General features: G+C 45.3%; 1 pseudogene; it reads right to left on the reverse strand.

Annotated features, from left to right (window-relative positions):
* Positions 1 to 84: 84 nt before the first annotated feature.
* LOC105474436 (HLA class II histocompatibility antigen, DP beta 1 chain-like) lies at positions 85 to 18531 on the reverse strand (annotated as a pseudogene).
* Positions 18532 to 19622: the final 1091 nt, after the last annotated feature.

Consider the following 19622-nt stretch of genomic DNA (forward strand, 5'->3'; position numbering starts at 1 on the left):
TCTGATGCCTTTCTGTGACTGCTTATATTCTCAGTTCCCTAGGAATGCAAATCCTGGACCTGTAATTGTAGGATACAGGTGCATTATGGGTGCAGATACCTCAGTTTTGCATCCTGCAAGGGTTAGTCTGGAGATTGTTCACTCCACTCTGGGTATTGCTGACACCTACAGCATGTTTCCATGGGACAAAAATGGAAGGGGATGACTCTGATTGGATAGTGAGAGGAACACAGGTAGCTCTGGGAAACTGACCAGGGATAGGTGCCCAGGGGCACGCAAGGCCCAGAAGCTGCTTGTGAGAAGTCAGGGAGAAGGAAGCCAACAACTGGATGTATCAGAGAGCCACTGAGTGCTCATTATGTGTATCAGGAGTTAAGAATCCATCCTCTACATGAAAAGAAAAGCTTAGACCAAACATGTCTTCTACCTTGATTTACAGTAAATATGAAATGCAAAACATGTAACAATTTTGGACTGTAAAAAAAAAGATCAGTGTTTGAAAGAGTGCTGCACATATTGCTTTGCACTTTCAACAACGGGGAGGCGTTTCTCTCTGTATGAATTTTTAGCTCAGGAGGTCTAGGCTGGTGAATGAATGCAGACTTACAGGATAAATGTCTACTGGATGCATTCAAAAGGCCAAGCAACATTTGGTTAAGGGGTATTTGTGACGGCATTCAGAGAAAATGTTGAAAGTGTGTTAGATTGTATTTATCATTGTAAATTCTGATGCTCATTTAATTTCTTAACAGTAATGCTAATACATGCTCTTAGTAAGTTATATGTCGAATCAGTGCTATGTCAATATGGGTCCTATCACACAGATTTGCAGTCTGCTCACCACTGAATAGCTAAGAATAGTGGCTTCAGACCTGAATGGATGAAGACACAGAACACGATGATGGGGCAGCTCACTGAAATACAGTAAATCCAGGAGAGGTCCATGTCCAACGGGCCACCTTATACAATAGCTTGGATATCCCCATTTTCATGGTTGTCTTCTTTCCTATGTGTAAACCACATTGAACTTCTTTATTAACTCTCACTGTTTGCCAAAACTCTCAAGAAAAAAAGTGATGAGACATGACTTGGTATATATTCTTAACAGAAAACAATCGTGTTGGGTTTTGATTATTGATGGCACTAAGGAGAAAGGAGCTTGGCTGGAGGCCCCATGAGAGAAACCATGCATTGAATCCAGGAACAGAATGATAGAAACTGGCTTCAGGGCAACTGCTCAGCAGCAGCATCCTCTTGGGAGGCTGGGGGTCTGTCCTTCAAGCAGATACTGGGACTAAAGAAACAGAAAATGCTTGTTCCAAGGCACATTAGTCTTTTAGGCAAGGTCAAGAACCCAGTGGAGGTAAAAAACAAAGTTATCCCAGGTTGCAGGCCCCCTTCCTTTAAGTCCCAGGAGATAAAAATAATGGTGAGAGGCTGAATCTCACGCTGACAAAGAATAGAGTTGATCTGAGCTTCCTTTAGCAATGGAGCCATTCAATGCTCTTTCCCCACTCACCCCAGGGCTGAGGTTGAAACAGGGGTTCAGGCCTGACACTCTTTTCCTAGAGGAGTCTCAGTGTCACAATGCACAGAAAGGACTTATATCCTCCTGTAACTCCCCTAATAAGAAAATCAAAGCAGGAATATTGCCTGTTTATGCAGATCCTTGTTGAACTGAAATGACAGGAGGAAAGAGAATGTATTCAGCTATTGAAACCACCTCAGACAATTAGAGAAACGTTTCCGTCACACTTCCATTGCCCATCACTCAATGGACGCTCTGCAGGAGGCTGAGTAACTGGGACTTCATGCATCTGGCTGCATTAAGATGCTAGGCTGGGATTCCTCTCTCCTTAGAAGCTGTCCTTGTTCCCGGACTATGTGATTCAGTAAGCTCTCTGGCAGTGCTTTTTTGTCTCAGCCCCTCATCATGGAAGAAGGGTGAGCAAGTCGGGAGAAAGGCAGGTATCAGTCACCTCACAGGATTTCTCACCTTTCTTGCTCCTTCTGTGTATGAAGATGCCCACTCCACAGATGATGAGCCCCAGCACGAAGCCTGGGGCTCCTGTCAGCGTCTTGCTCTGGGTAGAATCAGACTGTGTCTCTGTGAAGAACAGGCTCAGGTTGAGTGTCAGCTCCAGCAGCTGCACCCCTGCTCACATCCTGTCTGAGATCCTGGAGCCTGATGCAGAATATCGGCACGAGGACAGTGAGGGGGATACACCTTGCATAATAGGAAATTGAGAAACAGTCACTCAATTCTGGAACAGAGGGTGTGACCTCAACAACAGACAAATGCAGATTCAATTAGCTGCCTTTCAGAATAACTAGAATAAGCTAAAAGGCTGAAGGAAGACAATAGTTCCCATGTGTAAGGTCAGTTCAGGAAGTGTCTGGTCCCTAGATTCTTGGACAAGGAGAGGAACTATGAATCTTTAGGACCTCCGAGGCTGCGACAGGCAAGTCTCCATTGCCCCCAGATTAAAACTACACTCAGGGTCTTGTATAGAAGAAAAACGGGGTTGGACATGGCCCCAGGGTGTAGACACAGAAGACAAGACGAGTGAACCCCAGAGCCAGAGAGTCCCTGCTTTCCAGAGGTGGAGTCTAGAGGGTCATCAGAGACTAGCTCACTCCACTCCACAGTGACAGGACTGTCCAGGCTGGGGTGCTCCACTTGGCAGGTGTAGACGTCTCCCTGCTGGGGGGTCATTTCCAGCAACACCAGTATCTGGAAGGTCCAGTCTCCATTACGGATGAGGCTGGTGGACACGACCCCAGTTGTTTCCTCCTGTCTATTCAGGAACCATCGGACTTGAATGCTGTCTGGGTGGAAATCTGTCATGTGACAGACGAGGAGGTTGTGGTGCTGTAAGGGCCCCTTCTTGGAGGGGGAGACATTCAGCCTCGGCTGGACTAGGAGTGGGGAAGTGGAAAAGTGGAATAGCATTTGAGATTATTATTTCTTAGACATGCTCATTATGGAACTGATTTCTAGATGTTGAAAATAGGAATGATGGTCGGGCACAGTGGCTCATGCCTGTAATCCCAGCACTTTGGGAGGCTGATGCAAGTGGATTACCTGAGGCCGGGAGTTCAAGACCAGCCTGACTAACATGGAGAAACCCTGTCTCTACTAAAAATACAAAGTTAGCTGGGCGTGGTGGTGCATGCCTGTAATCCCAGCTACTCAGGAGGCTGAGGCAGGACAATCGCTTGAACCCGGGAGGCGGAAGTTGTGGTGAGCTGAGATCGTACCATTGCACTCCAGCCTGGACAACAAGAGTGAAACTGTGTCTCAAAAAAAAAAAAAAAAAAAAAAAAAAAAAAAGAAAGGAATGATGTGATTAGGCCAGTGGATACGGGGAGTACTGAGAAATAGAAATAGTATTGAGAAGAATAGGAGGCACACAAACTTACCAGTTTGTAGCACATTTAAAAGAAATCTTGTCTATCAGCCACTGATTAACAGCCTTTGGACAAAGAATATTTAATCAGCAGTGACACTACCTTATCTTTTGAGTGCTCTATCCTGATGTAAAAGATGAAAAATTTGCTCAAATAATTTCTTGAAATTAATATATATATAAAAACAACATTCTCACGGTCTATTAATCCAATAACTATATTTCATAAATATACCAAGAAAATAAAGTGAGCTTGACATGACTTATTCTGCAAGTAAGCTATGGATTTTCTGGCCTTGCCTACACTCAAAATCCTCCTATTTACATAATATCCTGAGCCCCTACATGCTTAAATGGTAGAAATCCCATCCTTTTCCCTAAGTTCCTCCTCCACACTGTGTTGTCACGTCCACTGAGGTTCTCACAGATAACCAGGTGCTGGCTGTGCCTTGACACCTCTCTATTTTTGCCCCCTCTTTTTCTGCTGCTTACAGATCAATTTCCACACTACCACCTGCAGCTTTTCCTTTGGACCTCAGCCGCCAGTACCCTTTTCCTCCACAGAAGGCAGAAAAGGGCCAACTGCCCCTAGAGAACAGCCCAATTACAGGAATGTTCCAAATCAGAGCTTCTAGGTTCTTATTTACTCTGTTCTTGAGAACACAAATACCTTGACGTGGGCCTGTGCCAGGTAAATCAACAGTCTTGAACTAAGCCACAACACTTACTATGGTATTTTTGCCTTGTGTCCAGGATTATCCACATTCACGGCCTCTTCCCTCGATGTGATTTTATTTCAGAAGCACTTGGCTCTCGCTGTACTTCAACCACCTCCATAAACTCAACATCCATCAGACTGGTCAACTGATGTCTGAATCCCAACTGTGGATTAAGTGGAACTTCTTCCCCATAGGTGTCCTGGGAAGCATGAAAATCATATAGGTGTCTGTTTTAAGGTCCCAGAATATTCCATGAGAAGCACTTTGCTCCATCTTCTTTGTCAGGAGCTGGTCAGCCTGGAGCACATCAGAGACCTCCAGGGGGCGCTGGAGCTAAGGCTTGATACCCACTGGCCTCATTTCTGACCTAATTCAAATATATTTCACCAAGGCAAGGATTCCTGTTTGTTCTAGTTGCCTTTGCTCAATTACTTCTAGATTTGGGTGGGCATCCACACTGGAATGGCCAGGACTTCTATCCTCCTTCTTCCTCCATCTTCCCCACCCGTGTGTTTTTCTCTACTCTAATTCATGCCCTTATGATTTTCCTGGACAATAATAGTAATTTCTTATCTCATCTCTCTGCCTCTGGTTCCTGCTGTCTCCAACTGACTTCACAGTCTTCCGAAAACAGATTTCCAGCCTTGTCATTTTCATTTGAAGATTTCTGAAGATTTTAAAAAATATTCAGTGTTCTGGCACTTATCTGGCTGCTGAGAATCACTTGGGAGCTGATTAAAAACATAGATCTCCAGACCTCCCCACCCAGGGAATCTGAATCTCTAGGCAGTGAGTCGGGGGGAATCTTTGCTTCACAGAGGATCTCAAGGAGAGTCTTCTGAGCAGCGAGGTTGGGGACCTGCTGGCCTAGAGTGTAGCAGGACGAGCCGCAGACAAAACCTTTCAGACACTGAGTTGTAGAAGGAAGGGCTTTATTCAGCTGGGCGCATCGGCAAGCTACTGCCTTAAAATCCAAGCTCCCCGAGTGCACAGTTTCTGTCCCTTTTAAGGGCTCACAACACTAAAGATTTCACATGAAAGTGTCATGATTGATTTTAGCAAGCAAGGGGTACATGACAGGGGTTGCATGCACTAGTGGTCAGAGAGAAACAAAACAGGGCCGGGAGGGAGTTTCACTACGTTCTTTTATACAATGCCTGGAATCTATGAATAATATTGGTTTCTAAGTTATGAATTGATTTTTAACTACTGGGTTTAGGCCAGGCAGGCCCAGGCCTTGTTTTGGGCCTGGCACCGGGCTATCTGTCTTTAGTTTTACTTCCTTATTTTTTTTCTTAAAACAGGTACTGAGTATAAAACAATATAAAACAATATGAGAGGGTCTCTCTCTTTCCTCAAGAGGAGAAACCCACACTCCTTAGACTGGCATCAGGGGGTCTCTGCAATCTGGCAGCTGATTACCATGAAAGAAAATGCTGCCACGTCGCTGATTTGGGCCTCTATGAAGTCTTAGTGACAGTTTTTGCAAATTGTATTACTTTTATTTGGACACCTCTCTCAACCAATTACCTCAGCAACTTTCCTAAACCCATGTCACTCTCCTCATCCTTACTCAATGTGTCCATCTTCTCCCTCTTATTGGATGACATTCCTTCCACTTTCCCAGGAACAGAGGGATCAACGGTGTGACCTCCTGAGCCTCCTCCTCCTCCCCCTTCATTCTTTCCTCTCTCTCTAGGACAAAGGTCCTGTTTAGTGCAAGGCTCACTAGTGCTTTTTGGTCTCCTTCACAGGATTTCTCTCTTGGCCAAATTAATACAGGGGTGGGTTATTAAAAGATTATTTTAGGCAGCTTGAAAGGGTAAAAGTTCTTGGTGGAATTTGTCTTTAATAAAAAGCAGCCCAAAACCATTTTTTTCTCTAACAGAAAGCAGCCTGAAAACTCAGGCATAGATATGCAAACTAGAAGTTTTTATATGTAAATGCCAGCAGCTGTACCTGGAAACCAGGTAATTCAATATGGCGTTTCTCACCCTCTTTTCCTTCTATGTTTATAGGTGTCATGGCAGCCTCCAGGTTAAAGCCGTGTGCAGGTATCATGGCTGCCACCAGGTGGAGGCTGTATTTATATAATAAAAGACTAGGGTGGGAGGGCCAGTCTTTTGCAGGTTATGTAAATGGCACACCTGGTCAAACCAATCCCCTGAGCCCTATATAAATCAATCACTGACTCCTCAAGCCTCGTACAAAACCAGTTGTGTTCCACTACAAACAGGAGACCCTCTCTTGGGCAACCTGCTTTCTCAGCATTAGGAGGTTTTTTTCTCTCACTCTTCTTTTCTGTCTATTAAACTTTCCACTCCTAAACCCACTCCTTGTGTGTGTCTGTGTTGTGAATTATTTTTTTGGCTATGGCAAAGAACCAGGGTATATACCCCAGACAATGGAGCTGTTTCATTTTGGGAGCTCATCCGGGATCCGAATCAGAATGGAAGATAGAAACATCAGAGGGTTGCGTATAGAGCAAACCTCAAATATGTTCTTTAATTTCAAGGCTGTCTTCATACCAGTTTTCTTTCACGGAGAACTTCACCATCGCATGAGGCTGGGAAATGTCTTGGGGCAACTGAAAATTTCTGGCCAGGGCACACCCTGGTGTTATTCAAAGGCTTCTGGACTGAACCCAGCCTCCGACAGCCTGTCCAGGTGTTGGTAATGGATCTCCAGCTATCCTGCTGCAAAATTTTCCTTTCTTTTCTGTCTGTGGTCACTATGTCTCCTGTCCTCTCTGTGTGTGCAATTTGCGGGAAGTTTTACAGTTCAGGGAAACAGTCCTGTTAGGAAAGATCGGCAAATGCCACAGGCAGTAACTCTTACTCTATCCTGTCTCTGGTGAGCACACGGTATTTCTAAGCCAACAGCACCACCGAGAGGAAATAGAAATCCTCTTCATCAGGCACCCTGTCGATTTTTTATCGTTAACACTGCAGCTTCCAAATTCTTTCTTTCCGTGCCACTAGAAAAGCCTCTTCTGTGAACGGGAAAGCTCTGTCTTCAACAGTTAGGAGTAAAATGTCCTCTGTAGTGAAATTTTACTTCTGATACTGTCCCATCATCAGGAAAAACTGCCATTAGGTTCCCACGTTCATTTCTGTCTCCAGTTAGGACAGTACTTAATTAGCAAGGGGATTTTAGGTTCAGAAGTTAACCAGAGCCATTTTGCTAAGGGTAAATGTTTTAGCATGGTCCATAATGGTGGGCAATCTAGTACATTGCCTCTGTTAAAGGAGCCTACCCAAAGACAACATAGTCTCTCTGGAGATCCATTTTTCAGGAAGCCAGGCAGATCACACAAATTTAAGATGTCAAAGGGGATCACACAAGGTGGTTAAGCTAAGGTTGTGTGGGTAAAGCATGATTAATCCCATCACTTAGCTTATCCAGTTCCATGGCTTGGAGGACCATACATACAACCATGGGTGGCACATTTAATGCGTTGCCAGGACCCAGGAACCAAGGAGAGAATACAGTAGGGAGGACGCTTCCACTGTCTTCCCCTCTACCCTGGGTCACAATGAAAGAAAGGGGACTGAAATGACACTTTTATTCTTACTTCTTTTTCTAGATGGGTGACAGACTAGCTTCAGCTTGCACCCCTCTGGAGTGCACTCTGAAACACTGGAACTCCTTTAACCTCAGGACTTTGAATAGAAAAGTGACTCATTTTCTTTTGCACAAGGGCACGGCATTTTTACGAAACCTTTGCAAACATTGTAAGATCAGCCTAGCTTTTTAAATAGGTATATCAGATAGGCCTATAGAAAATAATCCCCCAGAGTTAGACAGGCAGTTTCCAAGGGAACCATCTCAGAATTCCCCTTATTTGGGGTCACTAGTGTGGGGAAAATAAAGATAAATCAGACTGTTGCTGTGTCTATGTAGAAAAACGAAGACATAAGAAACTCCATTTTGATCTGTACTAAAAAAATTCTTCTGCCTTGAGATGCTGTTAATCTGTAACTTTAGCCCCAACCCTGTGCTCGCAGAAACATGTGCTATATTGACTCCAGGTTTAATGGATTTAGGGCTGTGCAGGATGTGCTTTGTTAAAAATGTGTTTGCAGGCAGTATGCTTGGTAAAAGTCATCTCCATTCTCCAGTCTCGAGTACCCAGGGACACAATGCACTGTGGAAGGCTGCAGGGACTTCTGCCCAAGAAAGCCTGGGTATTGTCCAAGGGCTCCCCCGAGACAGCCTGAGATATGGCCTTGTGGGAAGGGAAAGACCTGACCATCCCCCAGTCCAACACCCATAAAGGGTCTGTGCTGAGGAAGATTAGTGAAAGGGGAAGTCCTCTTTGCAATTGAGATAAAAGGAAGGTGTCTGTCTCCTGCTCATCCCTGGGAATGCAATGTCTCAGTGTAAAACCCCATCGTACATTCTACTTACTGACATAGGAGAAAACTGCCTTATGGCTGGAGGTGAGACATGCTGGCGGCAATACTGCTCTTTACAGCACTGAGATGTTTGTGTAAAGTCAAACATAAATCTGGCCTACGTGCACATCCAGGCACAGCACCTTTCCTTAAACTTATTTATGACACAGAGTCCTTTGCTCACATGTTTTCCTGCTGACCCTCTCCCCACCATTACCCTATAGTCCTGCCACATCTCCCTTACCGAGATGGTAGAGATAGTGATCAATAAATACTGAGGGAACTCAGAGACCAGTGCTGGCGCGGGTCCTCTGTATGCTGAGCGCCGGACCCACTGTTCTTTCTTTATACTTTGTCTCTGTGTCTTATTTCTTTTCTCAGTCTCTCGTCCCACCTGACCAGAAATACCCACAGGTGTGGAGGGACTGGCCCCCTTCAACCTCAAGCTCCCTTTTCATTACAGGAGTTTAGGCAAACAAAGGAAGACTTATGCCAATTTTCTGACAACCCCAATAGGTAGATAGAAGCTTTCCAGAATTTAACTCGGGTGTTTCACCTCACATGGAAGGATGTTATGCTGTTCCTAAACCAAACTCTAACCGCAGTTGAAAAGCAGGCAGATTTGCAGATGAGCAACATGTCTCCTATAATACACCAAAAGGGAAGAAAAGAGATAGGGAAAGTGAAAAAATAGCAGAAACACCATTCCCAATAGGAAGGGAAGCAATTCCTCTCGACAACCCCAATTGGGACCCCAATAGCTCTGCAAATGAATAGAAATGGAAGCACTTTTAAATATGCATATTAGAGGGCCTATGAAGAACTAAGGCCTGACCTCTTAATTCCTCTCAACTGTCTATGATAGACCAAAAGCCAGATGGGAATCCTGCAGCTTTTATGGAAAGGCTGAGAGAGGCACTAATAGAGCACACTTCCTTAGCCCCTGATTCAATCAAGGGATGGCTCATTCTGAAGGACAAGTTTATTACATAGGCAGCTCTTGATATTAGAAGGAAACTGTAGAAGCAAGCTATAGGACCAGATAGCTCCTTGGAAAACCTCCTGAGGGTGGTCACTTATAATAGGGACCAGGAGGAGGCCCCAAAAAAGAGAAAGCTCAGGAGAAAGACAGAGGCTCTAGTAGCAGCTTTGCAGGCTTGCAAGGTCTGGGATCCCCGAGGTGCATCCGCCAGTTGCTATCAGGGTGGGAAGCCAGGACATTTTAAAAAGGAGTGCCCAAACAGCAAGAGGAAGCCACCTCAACCTTGTCCAGCCTGTGGTGGAGACCACTGGAGATCAAACTGCCCCCGGAGATGGAGGTCACTGGGGTCAGAACCCGTCTCACAGATGGCCCAGCAGGACTCATGGGTCCCAGAGCTCAAACCCCAGCTCCAGTGGCTCAAACTGCCATTGCAGCACAGGAGCCGCCAGGTGATTCTGGAAATTGAAGGAAGGAAAGTAGACCTCCTTCTAAACAGTAGAGCCAGCCTCTCTCTCTTTTCTCCTCTTTAATCCAGGCCTCTCTTCTTCCCATAGCATGATTGTAAGGGGTCTCAGGAAAAATTCTATTTCAATATTTTTCTCAACCTCCTAATTGCAGTTAGGAGGACCTATTGTTTACACATGCTTCCAAGCCATTGTCACCATGGCTCTAGGCTCTACTAGTCAAAAAACCCTCCAAATTAACCTTAGGAAATAATTTAACTGTTTACACCCCACATAATGTAGCAGGATTACTGTCCTCTAGGGGAGCCTTTAGCTAACAAACAGCAGGTAAAGCAAGAATACATAAAGGCAGGATAAGTAGTAGTCACTCTAAATAATGTCTCTCCCAGACACAAGCACTCAATTAACTGAACTAATAGCTCTTGCAAGAGCACTTAAATTAAGCAAAGGAAAGATAGCTGCTTAGTTCTCCGTGTTCATGCTGCTATTTAAAAGGAAAGACATTCTCTTACCACTAAATGATCTCCTATAAAATATCACCAGGAAATTAACAGGTTATTATCCTCAGTTTTGCTTTCATGAAAAATAGCAGTAATGCATTATAGGGAACATCAAAAGAGAACAGATGATGTAGCCAAAGGAAATAGGTTAGCTGACCAGGGAGCTAAATGGGGCAAGAAAGCCTCAAGGCATTAACACACTTCAAGCCCTTTTAATCTCGGAAGCCTCCATAAGAGAACTTAAACCTCAGTATTCCCCTGCAGAAATAAAATAAGCCATTTCTCAAGGGTATCCCAGCCCTGAGGATGACAAACTCCGTTTGCCAGCCTCCAGTCAACGGAAAGTCCTTAAAATCCTTCACCAAGCTTTTCATGTAGGAAAGGATAAAACGTATCAATGAGCTGAGAGATTGTTTTCAGGCAGAAAACCTCTAAGTTTAAAAATGTAACCTCTCTAGCTCACTTCCAACAGGAACTGGCACAACTAGCAAAAGGCCAACCCCAGGAAATTGGACCACTTTTACTTAGCCAGAAAATGTGGTATTAGTGAAAACTCATCACTCTCTCTCTCCCCTTCCCTAAGCCAAGCTGGGAAGGGCCCTACACAGGTCTTCTTTCAACCCCGTCAGCAGTAAAAGTTACAGGTATCAACTTCTGAATTTATCATACTCAAGTCAAAGCCTGAAAAGCTGAGGGAGCAACCTTTGACAGCCCCGAAGAACATCCTGAATATCAATGTGGAGAAAATAGAAGATCTTAAGCTGAAAATCATAAAAGATAAGTAAATGAGTGAGGGCTACTCATCTTAGTGCCATTCATACCTCACAGGTACTGTTTATCATTTCTACCTTTCCTCTCAAAATTAACTGTCCAGTATTAGAACTTATTTTTAATGCATATTTGCAGGGAGATTTTAATTATACATGGGACTGCATTTGTTACTTTGTAAATCCCCAAAGGGAAACATTATATCTTGGCAAGCAAACTTTTAAACAGAAATTATTTACTACACCACTTTTGTGGGAATTGTTATAGTCAGGCTATTATTTGCAATAGAACTATATACTGTGGCACTCACAATGTCGAATTCTGGTTGTAAAATTCTAATTGCTGTAATATTTTGCCTAATTATCATCTTTATGACAGAATTAATAATTGCAGGAAGGATTTGGTCAAGTTTGTTTTGCTTACAGCAGGAGTAATAGTTACAGACAAGAAGTAAGCATGGAAGTTTTACTATCACTAAATTTGATAGGACTTTTTATTGAAGATTGGTAATACGGTGCACTCTAAGCTGTGGAAAGAAGGTTAGAAAGAAAGAGATTTTATATAAGAAACGATCTTGTATAGTAAATTCTTGTCCTAAAAGGAAATGACTGGTTGTTTAAAGGAACTGGCTGTTTAAAGGAAGGATGTTTAGGACAAGTCAGAAAGTTGAGTATGCTGTAAGAGGGTCTGTGAAAGTCATGAAAGAATTTAATAATTAAGGAATTTAATAATTAAAGGAAAGGAATTGCCAAGATTAGCACCAAAGTTATTTTAGCCACCCAATAACATATTTCTCCCAATCATATCATAAGTTATAAAGAATGGCCTAACTTAAAATTATGCCGTAGCAGCAAGTCAAGGGGGAAGTATATGTTTTTCGCAAAAGAAATGTTACTTTTATATTAACCTTTCTGGTGATGTACAGCGACATCTAGTGGACACAAACCAGTATCACAATCTATTGGTGTAACTAACAGGTATCAAACTCTACTGTCATATTTATGGTCTGTAGGACCCCTACTAACAGTGGTAATCTCAATACTCATATGGTAACCCTATATTTTAAACCTTCTTGTAAAATTTATTCCTTTTCGCCTAGAAGCAATCAAACTTCAAATTGGTGCTGCAAACAAAGCCACACACGGACATGTCATTCTTCCAAGAAGCCTTAGATCAACCTCAGTTGAAGCCCCAACTGCAGTCCCCCAGCACGACGCCCCTTTTCAGCAGGAAGTAGCCAGAAATAAACGTCATCTAATACCCCCTAACAGCAGTTATGGTTACGTCTCCTGAGGGAGGAAATAATACAGGAGTTATTAATAAATTATTTTTAGGCAGCTAGAAAGGGTAAAAGTTCTCAATGGAATTTTCCTTTAATAAAAAGCAGCCCCAAACCATTTCTTCTCTAACAGAAAGCAGCCTGAACACTCAGGCATAGATACACAAACTTGAAGTTTTTATGTGTAAATGCTGGCAGCCGTACCTGGAAGTCAGGTACATCCAATATGGCGGTTCCCACTCGCTTTTCCTTGTCACCACGTTTACGGGTGTCATGGCAGCCTCCAGGTAAAACCACATGTACAGGTATCAAGTCCACCACCAGTTGGAGGCCGCATTTGAATAATAAAAGACTAGGGTGGGAGAGTCAGCCTTTTCGTGGGCTATGTAAGTAACACAACTGGTCAAACCAATGCCCTGAGTCCTTTGTAAATCAATCACCGCTTCCTCAAGCCTCTGTACAAAACCGATTGCATTCCACCACAAACCGCAGACCCTCTGTTGGGTAACCCGCTTTCTCAGCATGAGGAAGGATTTTCTCTCTTCTTTTCTATTAAACTTTCCACTCCCAAACCCGCGCCTCATGTGTGTCTGTGTCGTGAATTTTCTCGGCCATGACAAAAAACCAGGGTATATACCCCAGACAATGGAGCCGTTTCAAAATCACAATGTCCAGTTCCCAGGATCCAGTCCTATGCTCCTCCCGCTGGGTCCCCTCTCCCTGGGTGGTCTCATGTAGCCCAGGCCCCTCCCCGGCCGCAAACTCTTCTCTCTACCTGCCCATCAGACCATCTATCTGCCCCTCAAGCATCTCAAACCCAGGGGTCTCCCTGCAGGTTTCTTCTCTGCGTGGCCTGCTGTGCCATCTCCACCTCCATCTCCACACCACACCCCTGCACGCTGTGTGACCTTTCCCCTCACCCTCACATGCAGTCAGCTGCCAGGCCTGATGAAATCCCGGGAGTCTCTCTCCCTCCATCCTCCTCACTCCAAGCTCAGCCCAGTCTCCGTGCTCACCCTCCGACAAACTCCGGTTGGGCTCCTCCCATCAATTGCCAGCCCAAAGTCCCCTTCCCTCCAGGCACTAAGATCCCTTAGGCCGGCCCGGCTGCCCTTACTCCCTGGGCCCGGCCCCCACGGCTGCCCCAGGAGCCCTGGTCCACAGCCCTCACCTCGGCGCTGCCGGAGGAGTGGCTCCATCAGCTCGTACTTGTGTCTGCACACCTTGTCCACCTCGGCTCGCTTCCGTTCCATAAAGTCCTTCTGGCTGTTCAAGTACTCGCCCGTGGGCCGCCCCATCACTGCTAGGAACTCCCCCACTGCGCTGTCAAAATGCACGTATTCCTCCCGGTTGTAGATGAGCCCGTCCACAAAGCGCTGAGTCCCATTGAACGCCTAGCATTCCTGCCGTTCCTGGTACACGGAATTCTCTGTGAAGAGGGTGGAGAGATGGGGGTGGTGCCACCCCCAACAACACCCCCTCCTCAATATTAGCTATTTCCTCAAATCTTCCCACTCAGGGCTGGATTTAAAAATACGATTTTTCCTACTACCGAGTTCTGTGGTCCCAGGCAGGTCACAGACCCTCTCCAGGCCTCAGTTTTCTCACCATGCAGTGAGAGGATTTGCTGAAAAGAATGAGACTCACTGCTCAGGGTGGTTGAGCAGTCCCTTCGGCTGGCGGCTGGAGGAGGAGGGGGAAATATTTCATGTGAAGCCTCAGAGAGGAGCAGAATCTCATCGGGGGAGGGTCCCTCAGGCAAAGAAACAGAAGGCATGGGAGGAGCTGGGGACCTGGAGGCTGGAGCTGCTCCCCCTACCCAACTTCCTGCCTGACATTTCCGTCCTGATGTCAGTCCTGGCTCAAATACCACCTCCTCCAGGAAGCCGTCCCTTCCTTCTTTCCCTTTTTACAGCTAGGTGCTCTCTTTTCTCTGCCAGTTTCTTAAGAATACCTCAACTCGCTCTTGCTGTTCTGCATGCTGGAAATGTAGAAATCCATTTCCATGCATTTCCTTTCCTTTTCTTCCTTCCTTCCTTCCTCTCTCTCTCTTTCTCTTTCTCTCTTTCTTTCTTTCTTTCTTCTTTCTTCGGAGCATCCCTCCCTCCCTCCGTCCCTCCCTCCCTCCCTCTCTCCCTTCCTTCCTTCCTTCCTTCCTTCCTTCCTTCCTTCCTTCCTTCCTTCCTTCCTTCCTTCCTTCCTTCCTTCCTTTCTCGCTCTCTTTCTCTCTCTCTTTCTTTCTTTCGATGGAGTTTCACTCTGTCACCCAGGCTGGAGTCCAGTGACGCAATCTCGGCTCAGTGCAACCTCCGCCTCCCGGGTTCAAGCAGTTTTCCTGCCTCAGCCTCCTGAGTAGCTGGGATTACAGGCGTGAGCCACCATGCCCTGATAATTTTTGTATCTTTAGTACAGATGGGGTTTCACCATGTTGGCCAGGCTGCTCTCAAACTCCTGACCTCGAGATCTGCTCACCTCGGCCGCCCAAAGTGCTGAGATTACAGGTGTGAGCCACCGCGCCCGGCCAGAAATGCATTTCTTAAAACTTCTTCAAGTTTGCCATAAGAAAGACAATGTAGCCTGAAAGTTAATTTTCACTTTTCAAACATGGCTGTAGAAAGACTTGATCTCAAAATACCTGGAAAATATCTTAATCGATGAAAATCACCAGAACAACCAGAATACTAAGTGGCTGGACTCCTTTAGGTTTAGAAGCATTGATGGTGTCGTTTTTACATAAAGAAGTGTGGCAGCCTTTTCCACCTGTGGTTCTTCCTAGGGAGCACCATGGCAGTGTCCGGCAGGTGCATGTGTATATGGAAGTAGCAATGACCCAGCACATATCTGCTTGCTTCTGTCTGAGCCTCTTCAGACCTGATCTGCTCCTGGTCACAGTGGAGAAATTAAGGTGCCGTGATTTGCACACAGCAAATTAAGATTTGTTTTGGACACCTGTTTCATGTTCTACAAATTTACAACTCACGTTTGTTAACTCACCCCTCACAGAAGATGCACAGCTGGTGGCAGAAGACAGTGGAGAAGGGGTGGGGCTGGTCTCAGGGGCACCATACACTCGGCCTGTAGTTTCCAGTGTCATCTCTAAGGCAAGACCCCAGGACTTCAGATATCCTAACCTGCTTCTTCTCCCAGTGCCTTGGGCTCCAGCCTCTGAAACACCCAGGCCCGTCGCCCCCAGCCCCTTTAGTCCACCCCTGCCTGTTCAACTGCCCCACTCTGAGTGTGTATCCTCTCATTTTAATTTGTTAGTCTTTGTTTCTCTTCCTCATTCACCAATACGAGAACATGTTTTAGTCAAGAGTAAGAATTTCAAAACTTTCCTTTGCAACATTTAACTTTTTAAATGGAATTTTACCTGCAAAGCAGACATAAGTGATGAGTGTACGGTGGAATTTGAAACCTTCATTTTTTTTTGTATATGGGAAACTTTATCCTGTTTGTGGGACCCTTGACAATTGAGTTACCCAGAGCACAATTTGAAAATCAATGATCTGAGTGAATTCATCTCTCACTCAAAATGGGATATATTAACATATAATTGCAGAAAGATATAAGGGAGGCCATATGGGTAAGAAAAGGAACATGTCCCAGGTAGGGGTTCCAGTTCTTGCACTACGACTGATTACTAAGTTATCTTGGGCAAGAAACAACCTTCTAACTCTCAAATTCTTGAAAGGCAAAATAGTAATAACACTATTTACCTAGTAAAATTGCTGTGAGAACCAAATGAGCTCACATATGTAAAATACATAGTATTGTATCTGTCACTGCTCAATCCATGTTAATTAGTTCCCTTCCTCTTTTCACTGTGTGACCTGTTTGAATAGGAGCAAAATTCTAAATAAATGCGTATGAAAAACGAACTGGATCAGCTTATGAGCTACTGGAAAACCTCAGGAAGACTTTCCATGGGCACCAGACCTTAATGGTTGAAAAGTGTTGGCTGTTTGCTGACTGGATCTTCCCACCTGTCTTCTGTGCTAGTGATTTTATTTGAGGACTTAGATTAACAGAAGAGTAAGTACCCAGACTCAAATGCACAATGAGCTTCTGCAAGTGCCAGCTGGTGTGACAGGAGGACTCAGGAGTGTGGCCCTAATGCCTGGGGTAGTGGGTGGGGTGAGGTAAGAAACTCAGCTGTAAAAAGCCCATTTTAAAGCCTGTCAGAGACAAAAGAGTGTTGCCTCCAGGAGTCTGGTTTTTCCACCTGCTGTGTCATCTCCTGCTCCCTAGGTGGTGTCTCAGCCAAGCTTTTCTCCACCCTCCCCTCCCTCACTTTAAGCCACAGCCTGGCTCCTTGTGCCTTTCCTCTTGTGCTGTGTTTGAGGATGGAGATGCGTGTGGAGTTGGAAGAGCATGCGGGGAATTGTGGAAATGGCCCTGTCCATTCTACCCACTCCCTATGGCTCCAGCTCTCCCTCCAGCAGGTTTTGATTGAACATTCATTCTATGCAGGGAGTTCTGATAACCCATCCTCAGTGCCTGTCACATGGCTCCACTGCCTCATCTCATTCCCCCACCAACCTCAACCCAGTCTTTGCCCCTCTACCTGTTCATTGCCCAGCATCATCACATTCCCTCCTGTGCTTTCTGCTACCCTGCACCTTGAGGTTTCCATGGCGTTTCCCAACACCACCCCTCATCCTACAAACAACTCTACCTATGGGCACTGTTGCTATGGACCTCCTGCTGGACACTGTTCAGTGTCACTAGTGCTGCTCCAGCCTCCTCTCTCCCCAACCTCACCCCTCTCCAGTTTCCAGAGCTGAGCCGTCTTGCTGGTTAGTTCTCAGCACTCCTCTGTGACTACAAGTGCAGGTTCTCCACCCTTTCCTGGACAATGAACCTGAGGTAACAGGTGAGGGACTCTGGGGTTTGAGGGGCTGTCCTCAGGAGATTCGAAGGCTGTTATCCTGGAAAATGGGGAGGTGACACGAGGACAGTACTTTCTAGGTAGGTCCTAGGTGGATGTGGAACGGTCTCAGAGGAAGGGTCTATGCAGAAAGGTGGAAGTCAGTGGAAAAGTAAGGCGCCTACTTTGCAGTCCTTCCTCTCAGGGTGTTGATGTAAATTTGGGCCAGAAAGGTAAGAACATTCTGAGAGGAAAACAGTGGGTCATAGAAGCCATAATATTACACCAGCCACAAGGAGACAGCAGGAGACAGAGGTTTTTCCCTTGGTTACTGCTTCCTTGGCTGTCTGATAACCTGCATTCAATCTCTTTCACGTACTCACACATCCTTATCTCATTCTTCTGACAAGTTTCAACCCACCCTGATATTCTAACCAAGTTCTGGGGAGGCTGGGAGAAATACTTTCAACAAGAGTGCCTTCAGGGGCTCAAACCTGTCCTCCTCCCTCCCATCTTGCCTTCATTGTCCAAGGGGCACGGGCTCCTGCTCCACCTTGGAGAATGACAGGCATTCTCCATGAGCACTGAATCCTCAGTGATCTTTGGAGCCTGGACACACCGGCTAAGGGCTCTCTGCCTGAGTCCCCTCAAGGTTGGATGCAGATGTGAGCACACCCAGGAGCCTGCACTTGCCAACCTCTCTCTCTGCAAACCTTGTCTGTCCAAGGTTATCCTGAACCTCTTGGCCCCATTTCCCCATAGACAAGCATCCTGACCCCTGGGCTCCTTATTTATTGTGTCCATGTTCCTGGAGAGACAATAGACCTGCTGGATAGCAACCTATCCTATAGGAGGTGAGTTTGATTCTCCAGCTGTGATAGAAGGACACTAGGCTGTGGCAGGAGCCCCACATGCTGTCTCAGAGTCTGGTTCCATGAGGAGAAAGTCCCCTAGGAATTGTTCCCTGAACCAGACCCTCCAGGAATGGCAGCTCTGCTCTTACCTGGAGTGGCCCAGCCCTGGACCACAGATATGAGCAGCACCATCAGTAATGCTGTCAGAGCCACTGTCCAGGGACCCCTTGAAACCTGTAGGATCATCACGGAGCTGGAAAAGGATGACAGAATGAAGACAACTGCATTCAGGAAAACAAAGACTCATTCAAGGAAGCTCCTATCTGAAATATTAGAGACCGTGAACCCAGGTAGTCTTCTGTGACCCTGGGATTGGACAGACTCTGAGAAAAGAACCAATGGGCACTGAGCTTTGTATGAGTCATTGCTCACTGGGCAGAAAGTTGGTATGAAAGATCTGACAATATGGAGCTGGTGATGCTGTTAAGATGACAGATGGAGAACAGTGACACTCATTTTAACCAGTGAGAGTCATGAGTTTTGGGGAGATGATGTGTTTTCTTTGCTCTGAAGGTGATCTCATATTCTGCTGACCCATCTATGGGCATTACCATTTCCTGAATTCTGCCACACCTCACACACCCACAGGACATGGCCTGGTGTGGAAGAAATGCTATCTCAGTGTGTAAAAGTTCATTCAGTGGCATAATTTAGAGAGATTAGAGTACCCATCCCAGATCTGAAAATGAGGCCTGGAGGCTGTCTTGCCTTTGTTCAAGGCCATGCTTCAGATTAGCGCCCATTCATATCTTCTTTCTCCCGCATGTCTGTGGGTCCTGAGATGTGCGGAGGATACTGGCTCCTTCCATAGGACTGTCATCGGGGTCAGCAGGGCTCAAACTAGGGACCTTACACCTGGGAGCATGGACACACCACCTACACTACTATGTAAGTATGCAGCTTTAAGGACACCGCCTCTCTTGGACTTCAATACTTTGTCTTCAATATGGGGATGATATAACCTGCCTCTACAGCAGGACTCTTAAGATCAAATTAGATCAACAGATCTGTAACTGCTTTGGAAAAATGAGACTATAAATTATACAGTGAATGAGGAAGAAATGAAAAAAATGTCATAAAAGACCCTACCTTTTCCAAAACATCTGATTCTGTTGTGTTTATACTGAATAGTTTAGTAAATTTTCAAAGAATATTACTCCTTAATTTAAAGACCTATAAATGTGATCCTGTATGACCTCCTAATTTAATAATGAAAATGTAAAAGTGGCTTCATTTATTTATCTAAACATTAAAATTTAAATAGAAGACTAGCATGTAAAATTCAAGAGAACAAAATAATTATGCAGTAGAAGGAGTCAGTA

This window comes from Macaca nemestrina, chromosome 5, assembly GCF_043159975.1.
Source record: "Macaca nemestrina isolate mMacNem1 chromosome 5, mMacNem.hap1, whole genome shotgun sequence".
NCBI lineage: Eukaryota > Metazoa > Chordata > Mammalia > Primates > Cercopithecidae > Macaca > Macaca nemestrina.